At 38.8% G+C, this 16,342-nt stretch overlaps 1 long non-coding RNA gene across 2 annotated transcripts; it reads right to left on the minus strand.

Moving 5' to 3' along the window:
• Positions 1 to 7,839: 7,839 nt before the first annotated feature.
• LOC121987324 lies at positions 7,840 to 10,431 on the minus strand. 2 transcript variants are annotated; one of them, XR_006113491.1, is made up of 3 exons: positions 9,645 to 10,431; positions 9,239 to 9,300; positions 7,840 to 8,087 (listed from the first exon to the last, which is right to left on the minus strand). It is a non-coding gene; the product is annotated as an uncharacterized LOC121987324 (long non-coding RNA). The 2 variants fall into 2 exon arrangements; XR_006113490.1 differs by having other exon boundaries at positions 7,840 to 8,099.
• Between the last annotated feature and the right edge of the window lie 5,911 nt (positions 10,432 to 16,342).

Below are 16,342 nucleotides of genomic sequence, written 5' to 3' on the forward strand. Positions count from 1 at the left end.
AACGACCCTCTCAACCACAAGAAAGACATGTAGTCGGCATGCATGCAATGACATGATGCGTAAAATACAGCAGTCATCATATATATATAAACAGAAAACAAGTATGCTACATGAATCCAGCATGCTCAATAAGATATGTAAACATACAACATTCAAAGCAAGTAAACATGGTATCTAGTATCCATATATCCCATATATAATATCTAGTATCTGGTATCTGATATCTGCTAAATATCACGAATAACAACGAGAGACTGTATAGATACAGAGACGAGTAGCTCAAAGATTGAGTGGATAAATATCAAACACCGAAAAAATACGAGTGGAGTCAAGATAAACCACAATAACTATCTGAATATACACAGATCATGCACTAAAGTCAATGTATTAGAGAGATAAAGCAAGACGCCTATCTCGAATCCAAAATCCTGTGATCACATAATGTATGATATAACTAATCAAATATGAACTAGTTAGTTAAACCATCATGAACCAAATAACTAACTAAACCCTAATCTGATTAGGAATCTATACATTAACTCCGTTTCCATTATTAATCCCAAATCTGATAGTTAATCAATTTCACTAATCATATTATCACCAATTAACATCTCAAATAGAATCTGATACCAATACATATCAACCTAGCACCATAATCAAATAACAAATCATTTAATCCATGAAGACAAACAACCTCATAATCAATCAACCCCTAACCATAATATAATCAATTCGATACGGGCTAAACATAATTCAATTCTAACAACTCACCTTAAATTCGAAGACTTCCCTATTTGAAGATTCCCTACCAAAGAAGCGCTTGCTATCCGGGTTCATGGCCAAAGCGGAGTTGTTGATTCCCATGTCCAACACCCTTCTTCGGTCACTCCCTTCCCTACAATGAATCCTTGGCAACCGCACTCAATGCCAATGGTAGTGAGCAGGAAAGGTCAGCAATCTGCTCACAATGATATCCCCACAGCCTGTGGATGACACCCTTCAGTCCCGATCGGCTAAGAAACTATCAATAGGGGAAGCATTTCGAATACACAGTACCGTGGATGAACGAGATGGGGAGGAGCTACCGGCAGTGGAATGGATGATGATCTCATTTTGGAACAGAAGCTCTCTGATGGTGGCAACTAGGGCGCGAGGTGGATCGACATCGATCGATTGTAGGGGTAGGTGGCAATCGACCCAAGGAAGAAGGTTGACGGACCTTTGCCCGAGACCGAAGAGGGGCCAACAACAGTTCCCACCACCACCGGCAGCGTGCAATCAATGGCGACATTGGTGGCATCAGACAACATGTGCGGCGTGACAAGGCTACCGACGATCGAGCGACACTGTGATATCGACAAAGGGAATCGACGGCCCAACCTCACGATGACGACAACAGTGGCGCTGACCATCGAGGAAACTAGATGCTCAGGAGACGATGATTGAAATCGGAGAAGAGGTCGACAATGAATTGCTGGTGTGGCGATGAGAAGAGTGGAAGATGCGATCGGGAAAGAGGAGAAGGCGAAAACGGAATGAGGAACGGTGAGAGGAAGAGTTAGGGCAAGGCTTATAACTTCATACATAGGGTTTAATTTATTAAACCTTAAATTAATTTTTCAATCAACTCCCACTTAAATGATGTTCCAAACAGCCACCACCTAGCCCCATCGATTCATCCCCACACAACGAGTCATACTGACTCCGTTTAAATCCTGAAAAAATCCTAAAAATTTCTGAAAAATCCAATAATATTACTTCTCAAATAACTTTATTATTTATTTATTATTTGGGTGCCGTATTTTACATTCTCTCCCACTAACAAAAATTTGATCTCCAAATTTACTGCTCAACTTAGGGATCCTCATATAAGAGTAACAACTAAAGAACATACTCATATACCACTCCATCCAAGTATCATAACAAATCTCCATTCGTAAAAGATGACTCTGTGGGTTATGAGCTCACTCTGCTTTCGCTACTCCCCTACTACTATCTAACCAATTGTAAACAAAACAACTATTTCCAAAATCCATAACATACACTATCAGCAAAACCTCCAACACCCATATAATGAGCTCAGATTGTCCATCTGTCTGAATTTGAAAACCTCTACTACAACAAAGCTCCATACTCCTGATTTGCTATCAACTCTGCCAGAAATGTGAGGTGAATTACGGATCCTAATTCGATACAATGCTCAAAGATACACCATAAAACCTGATGACCTCTGTACAGTATAACCCTACTAATCGATTCCAAGAGTCTATCATACAGATCGGTAGAATAGGAGAAAATTAGTCAATCATTCAACGATTACCCAATATCGCAACATAACCTCTATAAGTCCTAGGTAATCCCACAACAAGGACCATTATAACAAATTCCCATTTCCATTCCAATATTTGAATCAAATGAAATTATCCTTCTAGTATCCGATGTTCAGCCTCTATTGGCTGACATTATGAACATCAAGCTACAAAATCTGCGATGTCTTTCTTCATGTCGTCCAACCAACCAGAACACTCCAAGTTTCTATACATCGGGTATCACCCAGATGTATCGCAAATCCAAATCGATGTGTTTCCTGTAGTAACTCCTCCCAGATAAGAAGTAACTCAGAAACACACATAATCTCCCATGGAAATAAAGAATCTCATTCTCATTACACAAAAATTCTAACTACTGGTAAGAGACTACTCTGCTCATGCTACTGTTGGGTGCTACTCGGAATTCCGTTATGTTTCCCCTGTACAAAAATTTATACAAGCATAGAGCTTTTCCTAGCAACCCATGTGCTTTTTAGAAGTTAAACTTGGATTGCAAACGAAAATTAACATTATTAATCCAAGTTCAACCCATGTGTTCATCAGAAGTTAAACCATATTATAGAAGTTGATTAAATATCTATTTCAAGGATTAGCTTCCAAGTCGTTGGCGAGACACTCGGCCTTCTTGGGTATGAGATCATCCACCACTTCCTAGACAAAGTCTTTCAAAGAAATTGAATATTTAAACTCCTTACAGTAAACCCTAGGTTTAACTACAGAGACCTCAATCGAAACAAAAGATCGCTAGCATCTTGTGTTGGTATTTCAGGATCCATATAAAGGAAAACTAAACTAGTACACAACGAAAACAATTAACTAGTTATACATTTCTTTGCATCTTAAAGACCTCTTGATCTTCTGCTGTATTCCTCTCCTCCTCTTGGATGTCGTGTGGGCGACGATCTACCAAGACAACACCACCCGAACCACTTCTTTGCCTCCAAGACTTTCGACCACCAAGGGATGCTAGAATAGGGAGCCTCCTTCTTTTCTTCTTCTCCTCCAAGTAACCGACCACAAGAAGATGGAGCCTCTTGATGCCGTCGACCCTTGGTAAAGGAAACAAGGGGAGAATTGAAAGGGAAGAGGGTCGGCCACAACAAGCATTAAAAGAAGAGACTTAGGTTGTGTTCTCCCATAAGGCACTATCTACTTCTCTTTTATAATCCTTGGTAAATGTAAAAAAGGAAAGATTTAAAATTAAAACCTTTCTATTATGTGTGGCTGGCCTTTATTTGGGCAACAATTAAGGAAAAATTTTAAATTAAAATCTCTCTTTTAAATCATTGTGGATGGTTACAAAAAGGAAAGATTTTAAAATTAAAATATCTCTTTTAAATCATTGTGGATGACTATAAAAAGAAAATTTTAAAAATTAAAATCTCTCTTTTAAATCCCTTTGAGGATGACTATAAAAGGAAAGATTTTAAAATTAAAATCTCTCTTTTAAATCCATTGGAGGATGGCTATAAAAGGAAAGATTTTAAAAAATTAAAACTCCCTTTTAATTCCCTTGTGGCCAGCCCCTTGCTTGGGCACCAAGGAAGGCTTGGTCGGCCACCTCTTGGGCTCTAAGCAAAGCTTGGCTGGTCCTTTCTTGGGCACCAAGCAAGGATGTGGTCGGCCCATTAATTGGATAAGAAGTAGACTTGGTTGGATACAAGGCTTTATACATAGGGGCTATAATAGGGACCTAGAGGAGGAATTGACTTTGGTCTCCTGATGAGTTTGAGCTTCCTGTGTTCAACCCGAACACTCAACTCAAGTTCATCAATAATAACTCATACCACTAAAGAGTTATTATTGAACTACCGCACCAATCCCATATTACATTATGGGCTCCTTCTTATCATGAGTGCGTTAATCTCCGTATATTTAAGATATCGAATGTCTATTAATTAAATGAGTTACTGACAACTCACTTAATTAACATCTAGCTCCAAGAGTAGTACCACTCAACTTCATTGTCATGTCAGAACTAAGTCCACCTACAGAGTTTACATGACAATCCTTATGAACTCCTCAAGGGGACATCATCATCCTAATAAATAGGACACAGTTTCCTTCTATAATCAACAACACATCATATAAATAATATTATTTCCTAACTTATCGGACATATTAATTTAACGAATAAATCTCACCCGTTGATAATTAAAGAAATAAATACTAAGTACATGTGTTTGTTATTATATCGGAATTAGGAGTACGCACATCCATAATAATAGATGTTTTATTCTTTTATGCAGTCAGTATAAAAGGAACAACCTCAAATGGTCCTGCTCAATACACACATAGGTACTAGTGTAATTTTATAGTCAAGATAAACCAATACCAAATTACACTACAATCATTCCAATGGTTTGTCCCAATCCATCTTGGCTGTGAGCTACTATTTATAATTTATAAAGAATTGATAACATGATCTTCTGTGTGACACCACACACCATGTTATCTACAATATAAATTAAATGGACAACTGCATTTAACTAAATGCAGACATTTGACCAATGTGATTCTCATTTCAAAATAAATGTTCATACAAAAAGCTAGGCTTTAGTATACATTCTAACAGCTACATCGGAACTGCACCAAACCCTAAGTACAATACATCTATGTAGAGTATAAATCCATCTACACCAGATGGTAAAACTAAGACGGGTGTAGTTATCAGCTTTTTGTTCCAGCTCCTGAAACTGGTCTCAAAAACATATGTCCAGGAAAATTCCACACTCTTCCTAGACAATTAAGTCAACGATATAATAATGCTGGAGAAATTCTCAATCAATCTCCGGTAATATTCAGCCAGACCAAAGAAATTGCGAGTCTCCTGTATAGAGTACGGCTACTCCAAACTGGCAACAACCTCTATCTCCTGTGGATCCAAAGGTATACCCCTACTGGTGACCATGTGTTCCAGAAATCTCACAGGAGAATCAAAATGCACCCTATAGAACTCAGCATAAAGATGTTCCCATTGAAACATTTCTGGAACTATGCGAAGATAGTGTTCGTGATCCACCTCGGATTAGGAATATATCACAATATTGTCACTGAAGACAATATCAACTGATCTAAATACCCTAAGAATACCAAATTCATTGAGTCTGTGGAAATATTTAGGGCACTGTAAGCCTACATGGCCATATCAAGGACTCATAACATCCGTACAACAGACATACTCAATTGTAAGATTACCTGACAACGAGTCTATGATCGAATCACCAACTACAAATCACCAAATCCATAAATATTACACAAGTGCTACTCCTCATGTTGCTATCAACATCAAATACCAAACAATAGATCATCAAGTCTTATATCCACTAATAGATCATCAGAAAACAACGTATCACAATATTTGATCCAACAATATCCATCAATCTCAAACCATCCTCAACATTAATCAAACCTGATAATTTTCCTAATGACCAACTCTCATCTTGGTACACTATCAAGATGTAGAAGTATATCATCATCCTACCAATGGTATATAACTATTGAAGTCCAAGGGATATCCCTTGACTTCCTGATCGATAATCAACAACTCTCCAAGCGGTAGAGATATGATCCATCCAAAAGATATAAGTATAAAAACTCTACCCATCAGAGAATATCACCACAAATCTCATAATCATACCCGTAAATATCTTCTGACAAATGTCGATAAAATATCGAACCTCCTGATCTACCATATAAACTTTAAGACCTTTAGTAAATAATCATGTGGTCAAGGTCTTGAGCTACTTATGGAGACAATGTTAGCTGAGTCGACTAACCATTGTCATACAACACATCATACTACATATGCTCCACCTGAGGTTCAATAACCTCTAGTGACGAGTAATGCCCACAAGGGTAGAGGAGTACTATCAACAAATAACTAACCAACATATCTATCAATCGTCGTTTTACTCCTCGAAGATCATCATCTTAAACTTTCACTCAGTAATGGTGAAACTTCATAGGTGTTAATCAACTAACACCATGTTCTCCACATAATTACGGGTCATACATATCTAGGTATCATTGAGGATATCTAACTATATCCGATCGGTCCATGAGTCAGGATCTCCCATGGAACAGCGCTAGACGAGTCAACTAATCATCACCTTATAAATCATTATGCTTCAAAGGAAGTAGAGAAGTACTCTCTCAGAATACCTCGAAAATAATCGTCAAGTGATGTATGGACCTTCAGAAAACATCATCCGCTTCTTCTTTCACGTGGTGTCTGATCACGTAAAAGTTAAGCAGCTAACTTCAACTTTTCTCCACTAGTACAAGTCATATATCTGAATATGCTCACCGATTTATACACCTATATAACAAATGTATCACGTAAGTGTTAAGCGGCTAGCTTTACACTTTTCCACATCAGTTGGGGCATTTATCCAAATGTACCCTCTAGGTCATCCTACCAGGTACATATAGTCCATGGTCAAAGTCCCCATGGAATAGAATACATTGATCTTCTACAGACTAGTCAAGCCAACAATGGTATGCGACTAACTCAATCAATTCTTCGTCTGTACAAGTTATGAACTCAAATGTGCCTTCTAGGTTATCTAACCAAACACAAATAAACCAAAGGTCAAAATCTTCATGAAATAGAGTAAGTCGGTCTCCTACTGACCGAACTAATAACTTGGTACTCTACTAACTACACCAACAAGAATGGATCAATCCTCTACTGATCAAGTCAACAAAGGTAAATCGAACATCTACTAACTGAAGCAACTAAGATAAATCATTCCTCTACTACCCCAAGTTAACAAAGGTAAATCCATTCTCTACTAACCGAAGCAACAAGAGTAAATTGGTCCTCTACGGACCGAACCAACTAGAGTAGATCAATACTCTACTAAGCAAGTCAACAAGGGTACATCGGTCCTCTACTGACCGAACCTACACGAGTAAATCAATACTCTATTGATCAAGCCAACATGATATTTAGCAAATACTATCCACTACCAAACTAGTGATAACAGAAACTAATAATACTGGTGGTATGGTAAAAGAAATCTCATGAGACTGTGATCCCTAATCTCTAGCAGTGTTTGATGGATCTAACTAAAGGCTGTCATAACACAAGTCAGGTATAAATAACTAGTCAAGTAACAATGAAAGTGTATGATAACAATAGACCACAAACCTCCTACAGCTTGGAGATTCCTGTCGCTGCCTGGTCCCAAAATCCGAAGAGTCACATCGAGAAACCAAATCATGAAAATCCAAAACACAAAAAATAGGTCTCGTAAACCTATGGCTCTGATACCAATAAATTATCACATCCCCAAAGGAGTCCATACCGAAAAATTTCGACAATATCTCCCCTGTACCGATGACAATCTGAGACATACATACATATAAAATACATCAGTCACATACGGCAGGAATATACACACAACCACACAGTTAATAATGCAGCCCACACGGCTAAAACATAACATAACCACGCAGTTAATAATACAGCCCACTTGGTTAAAACATAGTAAAGCGAAAATCATAAAATAACGAACATGAAACAAACAAAACAACTAACTGCGAGCCGGCTCGGCTTGAAACATCACCACCAACCAAATACAAGATACTATAAAGCAAAATTCCAAATCCACATCAAACTATTACAATACCAAGATCACAAATCTAAAACAAAATAGCGTAAGAAAGCGAAACTAGAAGATCATCCTCGAATGTGACATGGGACTGGCGGACAAGATCTCCAGACGATTCCATAAATCCTTTACGTGCTACCTGGTGAAATAACTAGTTTACGGGGTGGTGAGTACTAAGACTCAGCGGATAATAGACAGATAGTGCATGAACATACTAAAGAACTAGAGATACAAAGGTATACAGTCTGATAGGGAAAATAGCTGATACTACCATGATATCAAGATAAATGTCCATACTTGAAACCATATCCTAGGCTAGTAATAGAAGATCAGGTGTAGCAAAGACTTGCTACAATACTGCTCATAACTACATGGGTAACATGTGAGATATATACTTATTAACAATAAGTAATTCAGTGTCTAAACACATACCACAGGCATATAGCTCAAGATAAGTAAGCATATCTAACATATGGATATACTAATGCCATAACATAAGTAAGCAACAGCAGTATAAGTAGGCAACAACAGAATAAGTATACAACAACAACATAAGTAAGCAACAATAGCATAAGTATAATAATAACAGCGTATGCACGGATGGTAACCCCGCCCACCCCTCTGCACCATGACCCCTGTATGGTCGAGAGGCCGGATCAATGATAAATGTACGACACTCCAGCCGCCACTACTCTCGAGTGACCGAGTGGGCAGTTTACATAGTAGCTATCTAGCTACGTAGCAATAGGGTCCCTGTTGCTCACAACTCCAACCGCCACAACCCATGAGTGGCCGAGTGCGACATGACAGGATAAGTGACACGCTTCAGCTACCACTACCCATGAGTGACCGAGCATACGACCCTGGCCAACGACCCTCTCAACCACAAGGGAGACATGTCGTCGGCATACATACAATGACATGATGCGTAAAATGCAACAGTCATCATATATATATATATATATACAGAAAATAGGTATGCTACATGAAGCTAGCATGCTCAATAAGGTATGTAAACATACAACATTCAAAGCAAGTAAACATGATATCTAGTATCCATATATCTCATATCTAATATTTAGTATTTGGTCTATGGTATCTACTAAATATCACGAATAACAACGAGAGACTGTATAGATATAGAGACGAGTAACTCAAAGATTGAGTGGATAAGTATCAAACACAGGAAAAATATAAGTGGAGTCAAGATAAACCACAATAACTATCTGAATATACATAGACAATGCACTAAGGTCAATGTATTAAAGAGATAAAGCAAGAAATACCCACCTTTATATGTAGATCGTGTCAAACCAATCCCATGTCGAGATGTCCGTCTCGAATCCAAAATCCTGTTATCACATAATGTATGATATAACTAATCAAATATGAACTAGTTACCTAAATCCATCATGAACCAAATAACTAACTGAACCCTAATCTAATTATGAATCTATACAGTAACTCCATTTCCATTATTAATCCCAAATCTGATAGTTAACCAATTTCATTAATCATATTATCATCGATTAACATCTCAAATAGAATCTGATACCAATCCATATCAACCTAGCACCATAATCAAATAACAAATCATTTAATCCATGAAGACAAACAACCTCATAATCAATCAACCCCTAACCATAATGTAATCAATTCGATATGGGCTAAGCATAATTCAATTCTAACAACTCACCTTAAATTCGAAGACTTCCCTATTTGAAGATTCCCTACCAGAGAAGCGCTTGCTATTTGGGTTCGTGGCCAAAGCGGAGTTGTTGATTCCCATGTCCAGCACCCTTCTGCGGTCACTCCCTTCCCTACAATGAATCCTTGGCAACCGCACTCAATGCCAATGGTAGTGAGCAGGAAAGGTCAGCAATCTGCTCATAATGATATCCCGATAGCTTGTGGATGACACCCTTCAGTCCCGATCGGCTAAGAAACTATCAATAGGGAAAACATTTTGAATACACAGTACCGTGGATGAACGAGATGGGGAGGAGCTACCGGCAGTGGAATGGATGATGATCTCATTTTGGAACAGAAGCTCTCTGTGGTGGCAACTAGGGCACGAGGTGGATTGACATCGATCGATTGTAGAAGTAGGTGGCAATTGACCCAAGGAAGAAGGTTGACGGACCTTTGCCTGAGACAGAAGAGGGGCCAACAGCAGGTCCCACCACCACCGGAAGCGTGCAATCAACGGCGACGTCAGTGGCATCAGGCGACAGGTGTGGCGTGACAAGGCTGCCAGCGATCGAGCGGTGCTGTGATATCGACAAAGGGGATCGAATACCCAACCTCACGGCGGCGACAACAGTGGCGCTGGCCATTGAGGAAACAAGATGCTCAGGAGGTGATGATCGAAATCTGAGAAGAGGCCGGCGACGAATTGCTGGTGTGGCGATTAGAAGAGGGGAAGATGCGATCGAGAAAGAGGAGAAGGCGGAAACGGAACGAGGAACGGTGAGAGGAAGAGTTAGGGCAAGGCTTATAACTTAATACGTAGGGTTTAATTTATTAAACCTTAAGTTAATTATTCAATCAACTCCTACTTAAATGATGTTTCAAACAGGCCCCCACTTAGCCCCACTCATTCATCCCTACAAAACGGGTCATATGAATTCCGTTAAATCCCAAAAAATTCTTAAAAATTCTCAAAATTCTTGAAAAATACAAGAAGATTATTTCTCAAATAACTTTATTATTTATTTGTTATTTGGGTGTCATATTTTACCCCAACTATAACAACAATAAGAGGAGTAATTTGTTCCTTTCTTATTTTCTCTTTCATTAATTGAAGGAAGGAAGGAGAGTTGTAAAGTATAAACTTTATTTTATTAGGTTGCTAGTTATGATAATTATTTAGATTGAAATAGAAGTCTCATATGTAAGAATGCTAAATATTATGAGAAAGTGAGATCACAAATGATTTAGATCATAAATGTTTTAGCTAGAACTCAAGGTTAAGGTCAAAAATTTTGAAATTAAGTTCATTTTCAACTCCTTAAATTCAAAATTTAGTTTTTTACATTGTGAAAATTGACTTATACTAATGTTTGAAATTTTTAAAAATTGCCCCTAGTTTAAAATCCTGGCTATGCCATTGGTTTCAAGTTATATTTAAACTTAACTTTGAACCTGATTACCAAACATCAAAAAGGGAGAGATTGTTAGTGCAAAATATACCAGAGTTGAACCTATATTTTGATGTTATCAAATGTTCAAAGTTAAGTCTTGTTATGATCTAATAGAATGATCAACTTTTTAGAAAGCTTAACTTGGAAAGTTCTGGTAGGTTAACTGAATCAGATACTAGGCGATGGAAGTCTCAGCAGATCATGAAAACTAAGCAGGTAACCTAAATGGGTCAAGTGTGTAAGATGGAGGCACGTTGGGGGGGGAGGGGGGGGGGGGAGGGGGTGAATCACATGAATTTTAAAAGCTTTGTCTTTTTTTTTAACTTTAAAAAAGATTGGGAGTGTGCAACGGAAGAATAACAGAAAATAAGAAAAATAGTATATGATCCTGTCTGAAAGCTTGACATGATGAAGAGCTGGGGACAACAGGCGATGACTCCAAAGAAAAGATAGACGGCGACTCTGGGGAAGATGAATAACGGTAGATCTGAGAACACCAAAGCAGATCTAGGAGAAGCCCAGTAAAGAATACCTCCCAACGAGGAAAATAGCAGGTTAAAGCTAGATCTGAGAAGACCAGAGCAGATATATGAGGACTCCGATGAAGAGCGCCTCCGATGTCTTCACTCCTGCGCACTATGAAACCAACCAACAAAGCGTTAGTGACCTAAGATCAGGGTGGGAATCCCTGGCTAGGCCCTCCGACGCTCAAATCAGTCCTCTCTATTCCTCAGCGAGAAGAAGAAGAAGTACAGTAAAACTGAAATGGAACTAGAGTTTTAGTGGTGATGTTTGCACGTACCTTGCCAACAAAGAGGATTCTCCTTTTTATACCACCTCATATAACCTCCGCGATCATGAGATGGACCCCGGTTTGTTAGAGTTTGTTATGAGATGACATAAGCACCTACAATAATGGTTTAAAGAATTTTTTTTGTATCTCAGATGCACCTTCTTTGTCATCTATCACCCCCACGAAAGCTTCTGGAAATTGTTTCCCGCTAAATTAAACAAATTATCATACGATCATATATTATTCTCATATTATTCATATATCACACATATTTAGTCATACTAATCCTTACTGGCTTTGTTTACAAGATTTAGTAAGTGTGAATGCCTTTATACTCGGTCAGATTTTGCCAGGTCGATCTTAGCATTATAAAAGTGTGTGTCTATATACCCGTCCGAGATTATATTACCGAGCAAGTTATGTTTATGCTCGACCGAATATTTCCCAACCGAGTGCCTTCTATCCACCTTAATTTGTATATCTGCTTGCTCTCCCGAGATTATATTACCGAGCGAGTTATGTTTATGCTCGACCAAATATTTCCTAGCCAAGCATCTTCTATCAACCTTAGTTTGTCTGCTCACTCGCCCGAGATTATATTACCAAGTGAGTTATGTTCATGCTTGACCGAGTATTTCCCAGCTAAGCGCCTTCTAGCAACCTTAGTTTGTCTGCTCACTCACCCGAGATTATATTACCGATCGAGTTATGTTTATGCTCGACTGGATATTTCCCAGACGAGCACCTTCTATCAACCTTAGTTTGTCTGCTCGCTCACCCGAGATTATATTATTGAGCGAGTTATGTTCATGCTCGACCCGATATTTCCCAGCCGAGCGTCTTCTATCAACCTTAATTTGTATATCTGGTTGCTCGCCTAAGATTATATTACCGATCGAGTTATGTTACGCTCGACCGGACCTTGACTGTCAAACATGTTTGAATGTACTACCTCCTCGTCCGTCTCTTAGTTCAGTCGAGCTTGCGTTTTCAATCGGCCTTGTATTCTCGGGCGAGAGTTCATGCTCGACCGAGACTTTCCTACTGGGCATAGGTGTGCATGCTAATATTTCATCCATTTTGGTTCATTCAACATTCCATGCACAAACAAGATTTGCCTACCAAGCATATCTACCTATGTTGCGTCCTAAGTCAGTTCTAGACTGGCCAGTCTCCTATTCTTGACTAGGATTTGCCTGCCGAGAGCATTCACCTCGTTCGGCCTTCTCTACTTATTCTCCCTTGTACTTATATCTCCTTTTACATTATTGTACGGAGTCCATCCCTTATAACCTATATCGCTAGCTTCCCCCTCAAGTCTAGTCGAATGAGGTGTGCCCGACTGATTAGACCTAAGTTTACTTTTGTCTCTTTGCTAAATATTGATTTTTCCTGGACCCTTCATATTTTGACAGTGGTCTCATGATCCCTGCTACAATGATCCTGTGATTCCTAATATAATGATCTCGTGACCCCTGCTACAATGATCCCATGACACCTCCAATGATTTAAATAAGTGTGTGATCCTACCTTATACAACATCCAGCTTTGCTCCTTCTTGTTCTACTTTCTTTCTAAAGATTTTATTAGAAGTCATGGCTTCAGATCTTCCCCCCTGGGATCACTAGCTACATGAGAAGGAAAAATCTTTAGTATGGGCAATGGGAGCATTGGATATACATTGTTCACATCAAAGAGAACTAGAGGTACATCTATTAGCAGCTCAATCGCAGGTCTAATTAGAAGTGGCTTTGAGGAACACAATGTTGGGACTTTCGAGCCGCAAAAACTGCTTTTTGCGTTGAGGAAACCCCGAAGTGCCATGCCACCGGATATGTGCGAAGATAAAAATTTCGTGTACATGTTTTCTACTCTACTCTAGATCTACATGATATAGAGTTTATACCTTTGAAGTGAAGCCCTTCACAAATCCCGCTCGTCCAAGGTTCTTCGGATCTCAAGTGTGTTCAAGCGTACACACCTCTAGTAGTATCCACACGAACAAGAAGTGATTCTCAAACCACTCTAGATGGAGAAGAGAGAGCACCACAAGTGTGCTAGCACTCCCAAGGGATCTCGGATGGGATTGGAAGAAGAAAGGAGGGAAAAAGAAGAGAGGATACACTCCTCTAAAACTCTCTATGTGACTTTCACTTACCTTTCTTCTTGGATTAAACTCACTCACCTTATTCTCCCTTGCTTGAAACTCTCAGCCAAGAAGAGAATGAGAATAAGAAGGAGCTAAGGAGGATGAAGACAACAACCATCACACCCAAATCAATGCCAATGAATCTCATATTCATTTGGCCGGCCACACATGGAATGTCAATAAATTACATTCAATGTTAATGAATCTTGCATTCATATGACCGACCACACATGGAATGCCAATAAATTACATTCAATGCCAATGAATCTTGCATTTATATGGCCGGCCTCACATGGACATTCCATGCCTCTTGCTCTCCCTTGATGATGTGGAGATGATGTGGCAAGAATGTATTTGTTGGCCATGCCATATAGGATGAGTCATCCTTCATGAAGTGACATTTGGTCAAGTCAAACTTGATTTTTCAACTTCCCATTTGGTCAAGTCAAACTTGACCACACATCTTCCTTGTTTGAGTTAAATCCAATCTTTGATTCAAGTCAATTTCAATATAATGAATCACAATTCATTAATATAAATTGACTCAATGAATCAACTATAAATTAGACTTATTCAACAATTGAATCCAATTGAGTCTAACACAATAAGTCTAATTCGGATTACTGTTAATCCAATTTTGGTTCATATGAACCTAATCCAATTGGTTCATCATATGAACCTAATCTCCATCCACTCGTTCTTTGTGTGTGACCCAATAGGTTCTTGTAACGTTGGCAATATTTCTAAATCTTATTTAGAAACATAAACAATGAGCAGCATCTAGCAATACATCATTGCTACCCAAGTTACAAGAATGTTGAGATCCAACATCACTTTGTGACTACTAATTGTGATTCTTCACAATATATGACAAGTATCCTTCTATCCTTGACATCTAGATTGATCAATTTGAGGCATAGACGGTGTCATCCTCAGATCAATCTAAATTTTGAACTCCAAGTAGACTCACTATAATCAAATGAGCTCAATATCTCATATTGACTCATTTGGGCATGGTCATGCACTTAGTGGTCTCACTCTATCAAGAATAACGATGTCACCCCCGTTATAAAGGAGGGATAGATCCCATCTACATCACTCACATCCCTCCGCATAATTTGTTACATACCCAGTAATTGCCTTTATAGTCCACCCAGTTACGGATGATATTTGACGAAGCCAAAGTATGCAACTCCTTATGTAGGGAACCATGGTGACTTTAGGTCCAAGGACTAATAGTCATACTAATAGCCACATAAGAAAGTATATAACATTCATATAATGATCCATGATACCTTCTCATGGCGGGTCATTCAGTATACATTCTCCAATGCATACCCATGTGTCAACTTAATATCTCTATATCCATGACTTGTGAGATCAAGTCATCGAGTTGACCTACATGCTAGTCTCATCGCATTAACATTGTCCCTGAATGTTAATACTTGACTAGGAATGATTAAGAATAGTGTTCTCTATATCATCTCACTATCGATTCAACCAATCGATTGATATAGATATGAACCTTCTACTCAAGACGCTATTATACTTAGTTATTTGGCACCAATACAAGTAAGTATAATAACCATAAAGAAAATGTCTTTATTAATATATAGGAATATGATATAACGAGTCCATACAACAATCATCATATGATTAGCTCTAGGTCTCTAACTAACAATCTCCCACTAGCACTAGTGCCAATCAGTGTAGGCTCTAAGCCTAATGACCTAGTGTGACCATCATACTTTCTCTGTGCCAAAACCTTGGTCAAGGGATTAGTGACGTCAGCCTCTGTGAACTCTTCCAGCTCACAGCACCATCATTCAAGCAAAACACAAACCCTAACTGTGATCTATAATCATCCTGGCTAGTTTAGAAGCTGGCATCACTGTAACCCTTTACAGCTAGCTCATCATCGCCTCCATATATCAAGAAATATTCTTTAGTTCTTCTTAAGTACTTAAGAATATTCTTGACTGCTATCCAGTGACTTTCACCTAGATCTGACTGGTATCTGCTCGTCATGCTCAAAGCATACGAGACATCAGGACGAGTACATAGCATGACGTACATGATAGATTCTATGGCTGAACCATAAGGGATCTGATCCATGCGGTCTCTCTCCTCTCTAGAAGAGGGACTTTGAGTCTTCGAAAGACTCACACCATGTGACATCGGCAGAAATCCCTTCTTGGGGTTCTGCATGGCAAACCATAGTAGTATCTTGTCAATATAAGTACTCTGACTTAGGCAAAGCACTCTCTTAGATCTATATCTATAGATCTGTATGCCTAGAATACGGGCTG

Source organism: Zingiber officinale, chromosome 5B (assembly GCF_018446385.1).
Source record: "Zingiber officinale cultivar Zhangliang chromosome 5B, Zo_v1.1, whole genome shotgun sequence".
Classification (NCBI taxonomy): Eukaryota; Viridiplantae; Streptophyta; class Magnoliopsida; order Zingiberales; family Zingiberaceae; genus Zingiber; species Zingiber officinale.